Genomic DNA, 16,695 nt, shown 5'->3' on the forward strand with positions numbered 1-16,695 from the left:
TTAAACCCAAGAGAAAGATACATTGGAGCTTATAATTTTGTCTCCTTCATTTGCTCCGCGCGTCCAGTCGTCGTAAAACCGATTCAGCATTTACGAAGTGAGGTTGCGTTTATCTAAGGTTTTAGTGTCTGAAGGCATAAAATATTTAACATCCCTTGAGGCATAAAAATTCTTGGATGTTATTTTTTCTGCGTCGTCCGGCATTCAAAAAGTGTTCGTTTGCGTCATATAACTGCTTATCTGACCACCCGCAGTGGTGGACATGCACATTACGCGCTAAGATAAGTGCCTTAATACCTTTTACTGCCGGTCTGTTGGGAAGGGCATGGAAATTACGTTTTATCCGCTTGGACAGATTTTTATAATATAAGATCGCGTGGTGTGTTTGACAAACGCCTACTCGATCGACCGATATCGAGTAGCCTGTTTTCTGAGACTTGAGCCGGACAGAAAAATCTCACCATATAATTAAAAATAAATGTCATGATAAAATGAGGTCTTTGGAATGGGATACTATATATATATATATATATATATATATATATATATATATATATATATATATATATATATATATATAGCAGGACGTCAGTAATTGTAAATCTATGCCCGCCGACCGTGTCACGAAAAAATGGAATCGACGATAGAGATACGAAACGTGATTACTAAGTTTTGTGCTAAACTGAAAAAATATCTTGAGTAGATCAACAAATTGATTATTGAGGCTTACGGGGACTCTGCTTTGCCCTACTCATAAGTTTTGAGGAGGTTAAAGACCTTTGAGGAGGGCCGGAAAGACTTGCACGACGAGCAACGCCTTCCAGGAAGACCTTACGAGAAGTTCCCGAAGACGCCTTCCAGGGCGCGCACCGGTCATAGCAAAGTCGCTGGAAAATATGTGTAGAGGCCCAAGGATAGTACTTTGAAGACTTTTTAGTGTTTGTGCAAATCTGTTCAACAAATCACTTTAGAAAAAAGTATTGCATTATTTCGGAAAGTATCCTGTATATAATATTATATATATATATATATATATATATATATATATATATATATATATATATATATATATATATATATATATATATGCATCTATATATATATATAGATATATATGCTCATGTGTACTTTTTTTAGAAGATAGTAACTACTCACTTGTTTTCTTTTAAATTATATATTGAGTGTTAATGGGGAACATTATTTGATTCCTTTAAAATAATTTTATTAAATTAGATACATGTGGGTTTCAATTTGAAATTTTCTACTAATCTTAAATGATATGTATCAATTTCAATAATGGCTCAAGGGTCCATGCTTACGGTTTTCTATTGCGCCGTTAGAAGCCAGTTTAGTCTCTCCAAGGATATTCATATTAGACCACATTCACCAATTCGCGAATGAATCTTGGGAGCAATTACTAGCCAATTGTTGCTAGGATTTGCAAGATTTTCGTATGGGCATATATTTTCTCAACATTGGAATAAGTAGAGTGCGTGGCATAGTTAATCAGAATTACGTGTATACTTGCAGGGAATACAGGTATACTTGCAATGCCTGTAGTTCTTATATCTTTGTCTGCAGGGAAAAAAATTTAAAAAAAGTATTTCATTATCTGATTTGATCTTGGATTTTTATGTTAATATATTTGTCATATTGAGATTTACTGAGGTTAAGTTTTTAAATACTTATTTTTGTTTGGTTTATTTAACAATTTATTTAATACAGTTTCGGAGAAAGTCATTTGTTTGCTTCCCATAATATTTTCTGCATGAAATATTTGGACACGGCCAATCTGCGATGATTTCATTACGAATATGCGCAGCCATGTATGCCACGTATATGCCAGCCATAGAATCAACCGAATGTGAGAGAAACATGAGCCTATATGAGCATTACACGGATTGTGTTAAAAATTGTCGCTAATTGTAATTGGTACTATTTCTAATTAAATAAACGCGTTCTCCGTATAGTGATAGTGATATTTATTATATTTTATTCTGTTGTGATTTCATCTGAATGGAAATATGCTCCTCGTTCACATGACACCTCTATTTCATTCCGTTCTCGTTAAGCTTCAGTGAGTGACGACGCGTTATTCCAAATCCGCGGTTGATGAGAGCTCACCATGTCGCGAGGGCGTGCACATTCAGAACGACATCAAAAACGTCCAAATTTCCCCGAAATCCCACGAAATAACGAGACTAAAGTCGGGGGACATTATTCGAGGAGAGCATTTTTCGGGCGCTTTCTCGCCGTCGTTCACCCGAGAAGATTTAAATGCAGAAAAATTCGTGCGCTCTGAATTCCAGGCGATGGAGATGAGGCCGTAGATTTACCTTAGGTGGTCCCAGCACATTCAATCCTTTCGAAAGGGCGTGTTTGAAATATCATGTGCGACTGAAAATAAGGTCCTTTTGTTACACTAGGCAAGTTTTCGCTGGAATTTTTAGTGTGTTATATGGTCAATCTCAGTTGCTAAAAATCAGGTAAGATATGGGGGAACTTTTCCATAATATCTCTCTCTCTCTCTCTCTCTATATATATATATATATATATATATATATATATATATATATATATATGTATATGTATAATGAAATATCCTCCGCGCAACTCAGTCGTGGGAGAGAGAGGGGGCAGGAACCAATGAGAATGGGAAGGTCTTTTTGAATGTTTGGATTAGGGCTGTTTACTTTCCCTCCCCATTGTTCCAGCGAAAAAGGAGACCCTCAATAATTGCTTGTATTTTTATTCCATTTTTGAGGTCCAGTTTCTGATCTTAGTTACGAATATTGATGGAATTTCAAAATTGAATCTACATGCTCTAACGCCATATGTTCTGCCCCTTTTAATCTACGAAAAGAAATGCGGAAGCATCATGGTGACATTTTTCATTGCACGAGTTGGTGTTACGATGGTTCCATTAATCCCCGCTATGTATTCATCACTTTACTTGTTCCTTTTTTCTTTCTTTACAAAACTTCGGTGAATATCTTTATATTTAATTCTAATCTAATTCCTTGAACAACCACGCTATCCGGTCTAAATTGCTAAATACGTTTTGTAGCACAAAATCCGCAGAGTACCTATTTCTTTGAAAATCAATGTGTCCTCTGCGTATAATCTAAGGTTGTTGCTAAGATTGAAACTTAGCTATTCAAATAAATCAAGAATCACTGTGGTCCTTCGGGGAATCCAGTGGAATTTCTTCCCGATTTGGGACTTCGTTTTTTTTTTATTTCAGAGCTGTTTTTCGCTCCTTCCTGCGACAATAACGCATCGCTCATGAGTTCATCAGGTGAGTGGGGAACTTCGTTTTGTGCGCCAATGTTCTTGGTGAAGACGCTCTTACTCTTAGACAGGCGGGAGATAAATGCATTAATATGACATGAAATTTATAATACAATTGCCCTTTCAGTCGGCCATATTCAGTTAATCGCAGAATACTCGCACTGTGCAATAGTTTTTTTCTATTATCCTTATCAAACACGGATACTTTTGTTTTTGAGATTTTTACTCTCATTTTCATTCCCAGTGTCATCTTAACTTTACCTTCCCTTCGCTCTATTAAATCTAATATATACTAAAAAGAATCTTTAATTGGCGGAAATTTGTTGTCTCAGGGGTAACTTTATGGATTTTACACAATATATCTAATGAAAGTAACTTAATAATTCCACACGAAGTTTATTAAAATATAGTTTTCCAAGTTACGTCTTTCTTTAAAATATTTAAATAGTGCATTAAATCATTTAAATATCAGCTTTTTAAACTAATGTTTGAGTGCCCGCGACCCTCCATTGCAATTATTTTACCTCCCTTCTAGTTCTCCTGTCTAACATCTGTCTTCATTTTGCCGACTTAATCTTCTCTCGGCGTTCTCAGCGAGACCTTTCACTTCTATTTTTGGGAGCATTTGTTCATTATAAATCCATGTTGTCTCGAAGTGTTGCCAATCCATCCAGTTCTTCTTTTTCCTACTCCACGCACGCCTTTCTTTGTTCTTCTCTTCCATTTGCCTTTTCCTATTCCAACCTTCTGTCCGCTTCCTCGTTTCCAGTATGACCTCTAATATTAGATCCACACCAAGTGATGCAAAATTTTCGAACGACCTCTAAGGTGTTCTCCATGCGGCGGAGACTCGTCGTAGCTTGACGTAGATGAGGCGCGTCCCCGTGATTCATTCATACGGCTCCTGCCCTTCCCATTCGCCTTCTGGGGGAGTCGAGCTTTAAGGCACAGTCGCATGCAGGACGAGGCCCTCCTTCCCCAGTCGACCGCTTCGTCCGGCGATCGGCGAAGAGCGACGTGGCCCACTCGAAGCTGTCCAGATACGCCTCCTCCCTCAAATCGGTCCGTGGGGCCGTCAATTTCTCTCACCCACAAGGGCGAGGCGCATCCTTTCCCACCAAGGCTGGACCGAGATCAGGGAACCTTCAAGTTTTATTTACTGCCTCGTCGCTCTTCCAAAACTACCGCCTCAAGAGTGGCTAAGCGTCATTCCTGCTTACTTACTTCGGTCGGGAGGATTGAATCATGATAAAAAAAAACTTGCAGTTCGCCCTTATTATGTCGATGGTGATTTTCTGTGTTTTGAACCGTTCAAAATGGCCCCCTTTATTGTAAATAAGGAGTAGTAGAGATAAAATCACAATGGATTCCACATGATTGCGTGTTTCAAACCGCTCACAAAAAGTTTTCAAACAAATATTCGAGTAGTATTTCAATTAAAAACAACTTAGGAGGAATGCTATTTCGCCATGGTTATAGCTCTCTTTAAAATAAGCGTCGGGTTCTTTGGACCCTGCGGAGAAGGATCTAATTTCGGAATTCATTGCGATAGGAAGAGGAAAGGTGCTTGTTTGGCGAAGAATCGTTTGAACGAGCAGAAAGCGTCTCATTAATATAACCGGATAGCGTGAGTTGGAGATAAATTGGAAGCAGAAAGATTACAAGCACGACTTGAAATTTTCGAAAAATATTACACATTCGAGTTTTGCACAGAGGGGGAGAGGCAGTAATTCCAGTGAGGAATTCCATTGGTCCGATCTCTTTTCCCCGCGCAAAAATGGAGACCAGAACCGCGTGAAATAACATACGGCAACGTTTTCAATGCTTACTTTTTTCTTTCAATGTGTCGCTGATGCTATCAATCATCTGTCATAAGTTACTCTTAATTGCGGGTGGTCTAATACTCCCTGCAGCAAGCCCTCAAGGCGGCTTTCAGGGAAAGATGTTAATGTTATTTTCTTATTAGGCCTTATGTCAGTCACCTAATGAGAATTATTTCGCTCCGGAATAGCGATTCGTAATTATTTTGAATTAATAAACATGCTAGATTAATTTATTAGGAACACTCGCTGTGGGAAAAAGCATTGTTGCTTGCACGTGGGAGAAAGTAGGAAAGTAGGGAGTTGCTGTGTTGGAATGACATTGTTGCTTGCACGACCTCGGGCGCCAAAACCTCTAACCATTCGTATTCGTATTGCCACGGGACCGATTTTCAGCTTGATGGAGGAATATTTCACCCGGTTATCCGGTTCACATCGTGCTAGTGCTCAATTGTGTTCGTAATCATTGTATTCTTTGGGGTAGTTTCGGCGGGAGTGTGTGTGTGTGTTAGAGTGTGCATAGAAAATTCCGCTCCTGAAACGGCATCTTGTTTATTAGGAATTCTCTGTTTTTGGCATTGTTGCCATGGTACATATCTGGGAGCAATTATGACTATTTAAAAAAAAGTTTTATTAAGGGAGAAACTGCTCTAATTCCATGAGTGGAACAAAGACACCGAATTTTTGGGGAGTTTTTGTGAGTTCAGTTTCTCACCCCTCGATAATTAAAATATGTGCGTAATGAAAATGCCTCTCCTGAAATACGCCATTTTGTTTATCTGGAACCATACAATAGTTAGCCAATATCGTTGCGTCATCAACTCTGAGACTTGTCTCTCGCATACTGTTATTTACCATAAATGAATGCAGCGCAAGGAAGGAAGGGTGTAAGTGAAGAAACCTTATTCCAGAATCATGCAACTGTTCGTAATACTCTCCAAGGGTTCATAAAATTTCAATTACTATCCATCAGACTTTCAAATAAATGATGATATAAGTGGTAATAATATAGTGGAGGAAGAGGAAGTTCTCGTGATCTGTGGAAGGAAATATTCGCTAGAGGTCGTCCAAAACTTACATTAAAAGGTAAAATACTATGAATGAAAATTGAATCCATCAGACCATCTCCTGTGGATGCTGTTGTAGCGAAGCGATGCGCCTATTTTACGTGCTGCCCGCTGGCGGTGGGGTAGGTACTCATCGGGAGACCACTGACAAAAATACCCTCGAACCTGTGAATTGTAAAAGCTAGGATCTTATAACCACCAAATGTTTATTTAATGAGGGAGAAAAGTTAACCAATTATATATTCCTGGATGTATCCTTTGATGCAAACTGTATCGCAGATGAATCTAAAATTCTTTTTAAAAATCACTTGGCCTGAATTTGGATTTCGTCAAATCATGTGTCACAACCATTCTAAGGGTACCTAATCATTCATTCAGTCAACGTAATCTTTATTAACTTTGATTCATGCAGCAATTGCATTAGATGTATAAGGAGTGAGATATATCATTAATTAGTTACAGGAACTGTGTTTTATATCGTGTTAAGTATGTAATGGGAAAGGTTTTAGTCTCAGATATCCTTAATGGAGGGCGCGGGGATCATTCAGACCAAAAATGGGGTCCCACGGTCGATAAACACCGCAATCGCGGTCACTAGGCGTGGTACGTATCCAACCAATCGATCCTTCGTTCAAGTTTTCCGCCATGAGATATTTTCTCTGCTTCTCCAGGGAAGACATTATGCAGGTCTTCCTGTTCAGCAATGCCACGCCTTCTATTTCAGCTTTTTAAAGCTATCTGAGGACACACCTCTAGAGGGTTCGTGTGGAGGGCAGGCATAATGAATAGCGGCCCCAGTCGGAAGAGATAGCGTTATTACCTTGATGCCCTGGGAGCAGTTTGATTACCGTCAATGGGGGTAATAATGGCTTTAATTCTATTTTGCCACTTCCCCATAAACATATTTCTTCCCGGATTAAAGTGCGTGCGTGCATAAGAGAGTGGCATCTGCCACTTCCACCAATATTGAATCCCGCTTCGGACATTAGTAGGAATTATTTACGATATTCAGTCACCATTGAATCGCTGTAAAGTCTCTTATGGAAAAAATAAATAAATATATTTGGAGGGTGTTGGCCAGGATCGGACTCTGGTGGCCATTATCGCCGAATTAATCCACTCGAGACGGGGAACTTAAAGAGTGCCAAAGCGAAAAAATATTGTATCAATGATTCTTACGTCAGGACCACTTAAGTTACCCTCGTTCCCACCTTAAACGTCTTCTGATTAAGACGTGCGTCAATGTGTGGCGGTCCATCGGGTTAGTGTCCGTCTCTTGAGCATCCCGACGGATGTCTGGACTCATTGGCCTCAATATCCCGCGAGGCATCGTCCGTTTCCGCGTTCAAAGGGGCTGCACGGGGTCGCCGCAGCACCTCGCTTAAATGCTCACGACGAGTGATATCATATTCCCGGAAAAGGACACAAATTCATTTCTCGAATAACCTCAAGGTCTTTGGATACATTTTCCTGCGGGTTTGATAATAATTCCACGTCTAAAAACGTAATAAAAGCGACTCATTTTGATATAACAATGAAAATATATCATTACCCCCATCGTACTATGGTAGGAGATATCATGTCAATAAAATTAGAGAGATTAAGTTTAGAACAGTTAGATTTAAGATTGTCATTTTTCCAATAATGATAAGGGATCGGAATGGGACTGTCCGACCGCGGTAGGGGTCATATTTGGGTCAAAATTAGTCTGGTGTGTATTCACCCCTTTCCACACACCCTAACGGCGGCTTGCGGGGCACTAAAATAAATAAATAAATTCTGGATTGAAGGTGAAACGGGTTTTAAAAAAATATGGTCCTTTTGAAGGTTCCAAAGATAACTTTAGGTCGTGAATGTGCTTACGACAGAACTAAACACAGGATTCTAAAATTTTATCAACATGAAATTTCGTAACACTATTAATATTAACATAAATATCCATACAACCTGGAATTGCTTCTCGATACATGTAACGCTGAAGTTAAAAAGAATTTACACGGCGTCATGTATGCTGACCATGATCCATTTCACGCCTCGGAAGCTACCAATAACTCCGTTCGCTGATTTCCTGCATTAAATCTCTTGCAGTTTATTTTTCTCCCATACCACACTCTCTTCCAGCCACGCGTTTGTTGAAGTCCAAATAAGTCTGTAATCGATGACAGGGCATAGGAGAAGTGAATTTCTAATAAACTTGAGCTAATACCCGTTGGAGACACACTTTTGGTTTCGGTATATACGGGCTGGCTGGGAAAGAAATATTCCCTGTATGCTACGTTGAATGATCGAAAACATTAATGTATGTTTATAAGTTTATAAATGATAAATGTCTGTACATAACCAACTCTCGGGCGCAAAATTCAATACAGCTACTGACCTAATGTAAGAAGAGTTTAGAAGAGAAGTTTAGAAGAATTCCAATCTTGGTTTCTACAGGGAACTTCTGAAGATTATATTGACAGTTAAAGTAAGAAAATGAAGAGATACACAGGAGAATAGAAGAGGGAAAGACCATATTTAGCAACTTAAGGAAGAGGAGAACCAGTTGGATTGGGAACGCCTCGAGATGCAAAGAATATCTGAAAAATACAATGGAGGGGTAAATAGATGGAAGGGCCCCATGAGGAAGGCCAAGGGGAAAATACATCGGCAAAATAAGAAGGACAGGGGGCACGAGATTCCGAGTGTATGGGATGGGGATAAATGGAGGGCCGCATTCAGCCGATCTTCGAATTGAAGGACTCATGATGGCGGCCCTATCTCAGGGGTGGGATTCGTTATGCATTCGGCATATCTGCCATCATTCTTCTTCATCTTGATGTTTACGATCCGTCTTGGACCTAAAAATACCCTGAAATAAATTTTGCAATAATAGCTATGGTATTATGGCTAATATGTAATGAGCTACTATTTTTTTTGGGCGCAAAGAGAAATATAATAATAAATTTGTCATGAACGTTTTGTTTATTATTAGGCCAACGTCCAAACTTTTTCTTTTTGACTGGGACCTAAGCCAAAAATAAAACATTATGAGCGGAAAAAAAACTTTTGAACCTGAAATAACCGAAATCATCACCTTTGCCACAAGAGGAACAAATGCAAATAATGTGTTCTCGAAAAGGGGATATTCTAATTCCTATTAGACACAGTACTGTATGTATAAATATACACCGAATAGCAAAAAAATGATGAGTAAAAACAGATTATGAATTGAACAATAGTAAGATTCGGCGTCATCCCCCCTCCGGAATTCCTAATTGTGCGGTTGCTCTTTTTGAGTTGTTTAAGTTACCATCCCTGCACTATCGTATCCCAATGAGCATCGTGCACTGAACTTATGCACACATAGATTTACACACAAACGCTGATCGTTAGATTTACGGATAATCCGAGAAAACTTACTTCTTGCTCAGAGATTTCCATCAAATGGTGTTTTAATCTTCGTCGATTGAACTCCAATGAATAAATAAAATACGCAACAAAACTCCAATGACCATAAGATAAATAATAAAATATTCATTAAACATAATAAAAATAATAAAAATATTCATTAAACTTGGTGTCTCCATCTTCCCTCAAATGTTCCCTAATCGTGTGAGGAGGAAACATCCATACATCTTCGTCATCTCTTCTTATATGTTAATATTTATGATGCACTTCTCTAACCGAAAGATCATTTGCGTGACACGTCGCCATTGTGACATCGTGAAACCTTACGTTTCTTTCGACGATTGTTGCGCCGCCATCTTCGGTGACCGTGGGTAGATGCTGGATGGAATATTGGTGGAATAATCGCTCATTGATACGGAACACTGCGGGGGACATGAGAGGATGCCATGGAGTCACCAGAATTTCGAGGAAGCCTTCAAAAGCACGACCGCTCTTCTCCACTCGTTAGATGGCAAAGGAGAAGCTCATTTTCAATTCTCAAGGTCATCACTAAATCTGGTGAGACCAGCATATTACTTTTTCCACACTATTTTCCTTTTTATGGTCAAAGATAAGGACACCGTTTCTAATTTACGGTAAATTATTGCATTACTCTGGTGTACTAAAAGTGTTTCTCTATGTTCCTGCTAGCTGGCTTAAGTGGTCCCTAAATCATCTCCTCAAAAGTTCTTCAGTGTGTAGTACCTAACAAAGATAAAAGACATTATTTCTGAAATTTTCTGAGGTTGGAAACTTTTCAGACCACCCTCGTATATAAATCTCTTGGCGACACTTCGATTGCAGCAGTTCCGGGAGAGTTGCATTGAAATGTGAGCAGATATGCTTACAGGGGAACACTTCGGTGCCTGATTCTAGATATAAAAGTGCCTTGGAAGACTGCCTGTACTGTTTATTAAGGTTTTCTGCGTACCGATGGAAAAAATATGCAACAAGTGCATTCGTGTAAATTTCATTAAAATCATAGATAACGGTGTCCGCCGCCAATTCGGAAGGGCGTTGGCCAATCCGTAATCCGCTTGATGGTCTACACGAGACGGCATTGGAGGAAGTGATGCGAGGGACGTTGGAATGAGTGAGCACGAGGATGAGCGAAGACAAGTAGTGCGCGGACAAGGAAGCACCGCGTGCAACTTGTCGCGAGGTTTTTGGCTCCCCATGAATGAGATGCAGGGGCCATTGGAAATGCAGACCAGAGCAGAAAGGAAGACCTAGAAACAGGATTCTTAGGGCGGATTTTTGAAGATGAAACGAAGAGATGAAGAAGTATACAGAAGAGCTAAGCAGGGAAAGATCATGTGCATCAGGATATGGAAAACAATAGCTTTATGTATTGGGCACACCTTAAAACAAAATGAATTTGTTAGGAGCATGGCATAAAGAAAGGATCTGAATGGAAATCTAAGGCATAATGTGGAAACCAAGCGGAGATGGATTTTAAACGGAAAAGCTCTCAGAGCATACAAAGGAGTAATCATTAGCTAGGGAAGAGTGGAGGGAGGGTGGAGATCCTTTTCAACTTCGGATTGAAATTCTGATGATGATGTGAGTGGGGTGCAGTAGCTAGCGATGATAGAAGAGAATGGAAGCGGAGGCAATAAGACCAGAGAGTAATGAAGTTGAGGAGGTCGCATAGAATAAGTAGCCGATAGTTCCCCTATGAGTCCACGAATAAGAATGAGAAGGTGTTTTGGACCCCGATGAGGTAGGTTTTGTTAAGAAATTGGATCTTCTGCAGCGCATAGCAGCGAGGTTTCATTAAAGGAAGTTATAGAAACAGAACGGTGTGAAAAAAATAATAATGTGGCGGTAGCCGCTTGAATTCGATAAGTATATGGATTGAATCTCTTAGGCGAGAAACAGATCAGTTTTCTCAAAATTTACGACACATTTTGAAAACTCCATTTTATTATGAATACCTGTACATTCCCATTCATACACATGCATTCAAGATTAGAGGGAGATTTTCAAAACATTTTGGTTGAAGATGTCATTATTTTTCGAGCGCAACAAAGTAAGCAGGCAGATGAAACCTACAGGTATATCAAATGGAGAATAAATGGCTTCATTAGAAAGTCCCACCATTGTGCTTTCTTTAATGTCTTCCATCTGCATGCGCAACTCCCGGACATATCACACACAAAATTATTACCCGTTTCGCAAAGGTGTTTTTCTTTTCTTTCTTTTCTCTGAATATTTGACAGTCGTTTTATTGTTGATTAATACACTAGGATTTTTTATGGATAGCGGACGAGACGATTAAAAAGATAGATGAGAGAAAGAAATGGAAGGATTTAATACTCATTTTGGTTGAAGGAAGTATAAAGAGTTGAATGATATACTGAAAAGGGTAATAAATGGAGTAAAAGAAGCTTGGTGAAAAACGCAGTGCAAGAATATAGAAAGTTTGCAGAGGGAGAGTGAAATTGGTGCGCTATACAAGAAGGTTAAAACGGTATAGGGAAGAAAAAAGGGAAGATCTGTGTTAACCATTAGAAATAAGTCAGGAAAAATATTAGTTGAACTAGAGATGAATCAAGGGAGGTAGAAGGAATATATGTGTAGAGGAACTGTGTGGTAAAGAAATTATACCAGCTAAATAAGACATAAAGAAAGATTGAAGTAGATGGATAGATATATAGATAGAGAGTCATCTTTATTTTGGGGCGAGATTGAGACTATGGAGTGTCTTCTACAACCTAACCCCTAAGATTAAGGGGTAGATGAGAGGGCATAGATAAACTCGATGGCTAGATAGAAAGGGTATTAAGGATGTTGAAATAACAGTAGGCTGTGAGGGTTGACATATCTCCTTGGGAAATTCTCAAAGTTATAGGAAAAGGTGGGAGGAAGAGTTTTTATGAACTAATTTGTAGCATTTTTGAGGGAGGAATTCAGTCGGAAGACTTGGTCAGATCAGTATTAGTTCCTATTCAATAAAAAGGAAAGGAAGCAATATGTGAGGACTACAGAACGATAAGTCTGATTTCCCACGCAGCTAAAGTGGTTCTCAGGATCATCAATAAGTGGATGGAGAGCAAGGCAAAGAGAGTACTTAGATGATTATAAATTTGAGTTCAAAGAGGGTAAAGGCCCACGAGATGTCATAGCAGTTATGGGGTAGTTAAAAGAGATAAACATAGAATACAATGTCAAGGCGAATGATTTTTACACTCTGAAAAGGTTATGTTTGTTTGTCTCGTAGATTCCGATAAGGCGTTTCATAGATTCAATTGGTTTGAATTAACAAATAAATTACAGAAAATAGGAGTAGATTGGAGAGAAAGGTCTGACGGATAGGATATCTTTGAGCAGTTTTGGACCAGGATGGCCAGAGTAGTAGACTAAAATTGAGAAAAAAATTTGAAAATAATCATTGATATTGATGATGATCATGAATTGAGAAAAAAATGATCACTAATAAGTTCATTAAATACATTTAGACCGTTTAATCTTGAACAAATTGAGTGATGTCAAGCGTGATGTGGTGGAATTTGAACATAATAAAGAAAATATAGTAACAATTTTCCACTAGATAAGTTCAATAGCACATGTACAACCTGAAGATAATGTGTGTAATACTTTGGAACCCAGTCGTACTATTACACTTATCTAGGGGAAAATTGTCACTATATTTTCTTTATTATGTTAAAACTTTAATCACGGGTTAACTTTTTCTTTAAAATATTTACATATAACTTAGCAGTCTGGCTTAAACCCCTGAGCCTTTCTTTATCCTTCTGCAATGTATGCGTTTCATTTGAGCTTTGCCGATGCTGGCCATTCACCATTACGTGAGCCGAGTGGGACAGGAACTTATTGCGCCATCCTTTTCTGTGTGAATGGAAAACTGTAATTAATGGGCCAACCGTTTTAAGGTTGGCCAATACTGAACCTCAGACCCGGTGGAAGACCCGAGAAAACTTGATCAAGCAAATACGCCGGGAAAGCACCAGATCTTACTTAAATCTATCTGTTCTACACTTAATCTCTCTAATTTTGCTAACATGATCTCTCCCACCTCAGCACGATGGATAATAATACATTTTCAATATCACTAAAGAGACGTCCTTCCAATTTATGCAAGAGCTTCAATCTGTAATTTAACTTTCGATGCGTGTGTGATTTCCAGCCCAGCTGTTCTAATATTAGGGATACGCTACTAAGTTTATCATAACAACGTTTTAAAAATCCAGCACCCCTACGCTGCACGCGATCCGATTCGGCAATTAATCCAACTTCGTGAGTATCCCATATACTTGCAGCATATTCTAAAGGAGGCCTAACCAGCGAAAGATAACATTTCTCTTTGACCTTTTCATCACATTGACCAAGCACCCTTCTAAAAAATCTTAATTTTTTTACCTTGTCCACATATTGCCCGTATGTGTTTCACTCGGGAGAGATCGTGAGTGATGGTAACGCCTAGGTATTTGCTTGAGTCTACGCATTCGATTTCGGTGTTCCCAATGCAGTTGGCGTTCGGGAGGGATTTGCTCTTTTTCCAAAAATTTATGACTAAACTTTAAGTTTAATTCTAATTGCCAAGTGTCGCACTGTCGTTGTATAGGGTTACGGTCATCTGATAAAACAGCTCTGTTCTTAGGATCACGGATCATAATCATGCATGAGGCCCTTTGTTGAGAAGAAGTGCGATAATTTCATTTATTAGTTTCTCGAAGTAAGTGCATGAAGATGTGACAATAAATTATTTGAAGAGAGGGGAAGCCCACATTTTGCGACCAGCTCAGGAGAGAGAATGACTCAGCTCGTGTTGAGTGCGGCACGGGCAAACGCGGACACGAATGAATTCGGCAACTTTCGTACTCCAGTGAGCGTAAGTAACGGAGGTTAACTGTCCAGTTGGCAGTGTCGGTTTTTGAGCTCTTTTGCTGCAGCTCGTAAAGCAGTTGCGATAGCATTGGGGTTATGCGCGTGGGGGGGGGGGGAGAAAGGGTAAAGCGGCAGGTTGGATTTGCTACGTGCAGAGATGAATATTTCTGACAAACAGTGACGTGGATCGGGGGGGGGGGGGTCGGGAGTGCGAAAGGGTTGGGACACGTGGATGAGTGAAAGAGTCCCGCAAGTGCAATCGGTTGACCCGCTGCCTTTTTCATTTCCTTTTTTATGGGGCCCTGGGACAGCTCCCTTTCTCATGCAATTGAGAAAAAATGTGATTTCTGCTCAAAATAGTCGGTGGAATATAGAAATAAGATTTTTCAATTAAAATTGTTGGGGCAGTGAACCATGGTATTTTTATGGTTCAAACGGGGAATAAATATTTTTTTAAACCTGTCGGTACCAGATTTGTCCTATTTTTTTACCAGGTGGTCCAAACTTAAGATTTGCTGAGGGATCCGAACAATTTCCTGATTATGGCAAATGAACTCGGAACGTTCCGGTAACCTTTCCAATACTTATAATCCCCTTGACCTCTTTATGTCTGACAGATTTACTTCTGCTTCTTACCAGTTTTCGATACAGTCCAGTAGATCTTATTAGAACGAACCAAATTCCTTAATGGACACTCTTTCTACTCTGCCTTTACCGCTCTAAAGTCCATCCGAGCCGATTTGTTGTCAGATCTTAATCACGGTGCGATTGAGCGTGGAGATTCCCTTCATCTCGCCGGGGAGCGACCAAGGGGGCGCAGGACGAAGAGGAGAGGGCAGAATAAATACAGTCCAGAATGGATTGATGACTGCGGTACGTACGCACATAACACGGGCTGTGCGGAGGGCTAGGTGTTCCTCGCGCGCAACCCCCCTCCACCGGTCCCAACACTGCGGCTCACCCTCCGTTGCCCCACCAACCCCCACCAACCGCTCCCCGAGTCGCTCAATCAAGGTCTGAACTACGTCCGTTCCGTGGGAATTATAACGCGCTATCACCCACCCACCACCCTTCGACCCCTCCCCCACCCTCCTGCCCCCTCCCCATCTACAAAACCAAAACAAAACGGTCGAGAGCAATGAAATTCATACCGCCGGCGGTGGTGGGTAATTCGTTCGCGGAGTTGAGTGGCGGTATTACTGGGAACAAATGAATATCGAGACGTGGGAAGGGGGGGAGCCGGGTGCCTCGATTGCGGTGGCAATTGTTTATATTTCTCTCTCTCTCTCTCTCACTCACTCACCTTCTCCAGTACCCTGCTTTGACCACAAATATCTGTTTACGTCATTATTTCCTCTTTTATTCATTCTTTCTTCCTCTCCTTTTGCGAAGGAAATAGCGAGGGAGCGGTTCTTGCCCCCACTCCCGAGGAGGCTGGGAGCATGAAGCGGCCACGGCGATTAAAACGAAAATAAAGCTTCCTCCTCCCGAATGGAATTGTTCCAGAAAGTCCGTTGATTGATGTTCGTGTTCGCATTGTTTTTGCCCGCCTCGGAGGACGGCGAGAAAAACAGCCCTCCGCCCTCGTGGGAATGAAGGATTTTGCGCGAGGCCTTTTCGTTTTGTTTCTCCGCGAATTTTATTGACGCCATTCTCTGTTAATTTCTCTTCGCGGTGTGGCCGCGCGATGCTGCCTCGATTGCGGCGTTACATGTGTGCGGCATCAAATGTACAATGCTGAAACTGCTTCCCAGACTATTAATTGCGTATTTTACAGCGGTACCATTTTTAGAATGATATCTGTTTGTTTTAAATGTCATTTGCGCCAACATTTACTTCAAACTGGGTACAATATCAGATTTTAAAAAATGAAATAATGAATATGCCATAATTTCCACCACTCTACTTTCGTTTTAACGTGATCTCATCTCAATTATTTTCAAAACAGCTATGCAAAAGAATGTGCTTAACCAACAATTTTCTTTGAAATGTAATGAAATAATTGACTTTGTAATTCCACACACTTTATTTTAAAAACACAATGTTTTTAAAATAAAATAAAAATAACGTGTTTTTAAAATAAAGTGTGAGGAATTACAAAGTCAATTATTTCATTACATTTCAATATGTTATGCAAATTCCATAAAGTTACGCCTGAGACAACAAAAAAAAACAATTTTCTTTGTACGAATCTTGTGTTTTTTGTTTGTCGTTGATCCTAATGCTCTCAAAGAGCT

The 16,695-nt window shown here is 39.9% G+C and overlaps 1 protein-coding gene across 1 annotated transcript in view; it reads left to right on the top strand.

Moving 5' to 3' along the window:
* Nucleotides 1–16,695, top strand: part of Rh50 (Rhesus blood group-associated glycoprotein Rh50) — a 186,619-nt gene that overhangs the window by 18,112 nt on the left and 151,812 nt on the right. The window lies entirely within an intron of this gene.

Source organism: Hetaerina americana, unplaced genomic scaffold (assembly GCF_022747635.1).
Source record: "Hetaerina americana unplaced genomic scaffold, ioHetAmer1.1.p SCAF_2, whole genome shotgun sequence".
Taxonomy (NCBI): domain Eukaryota; kingdom Metazoa; phylum Arthropoda; class Insecta; order Odonata; family Calopterygidae; genus Hetaerina; species Hetaerina americana.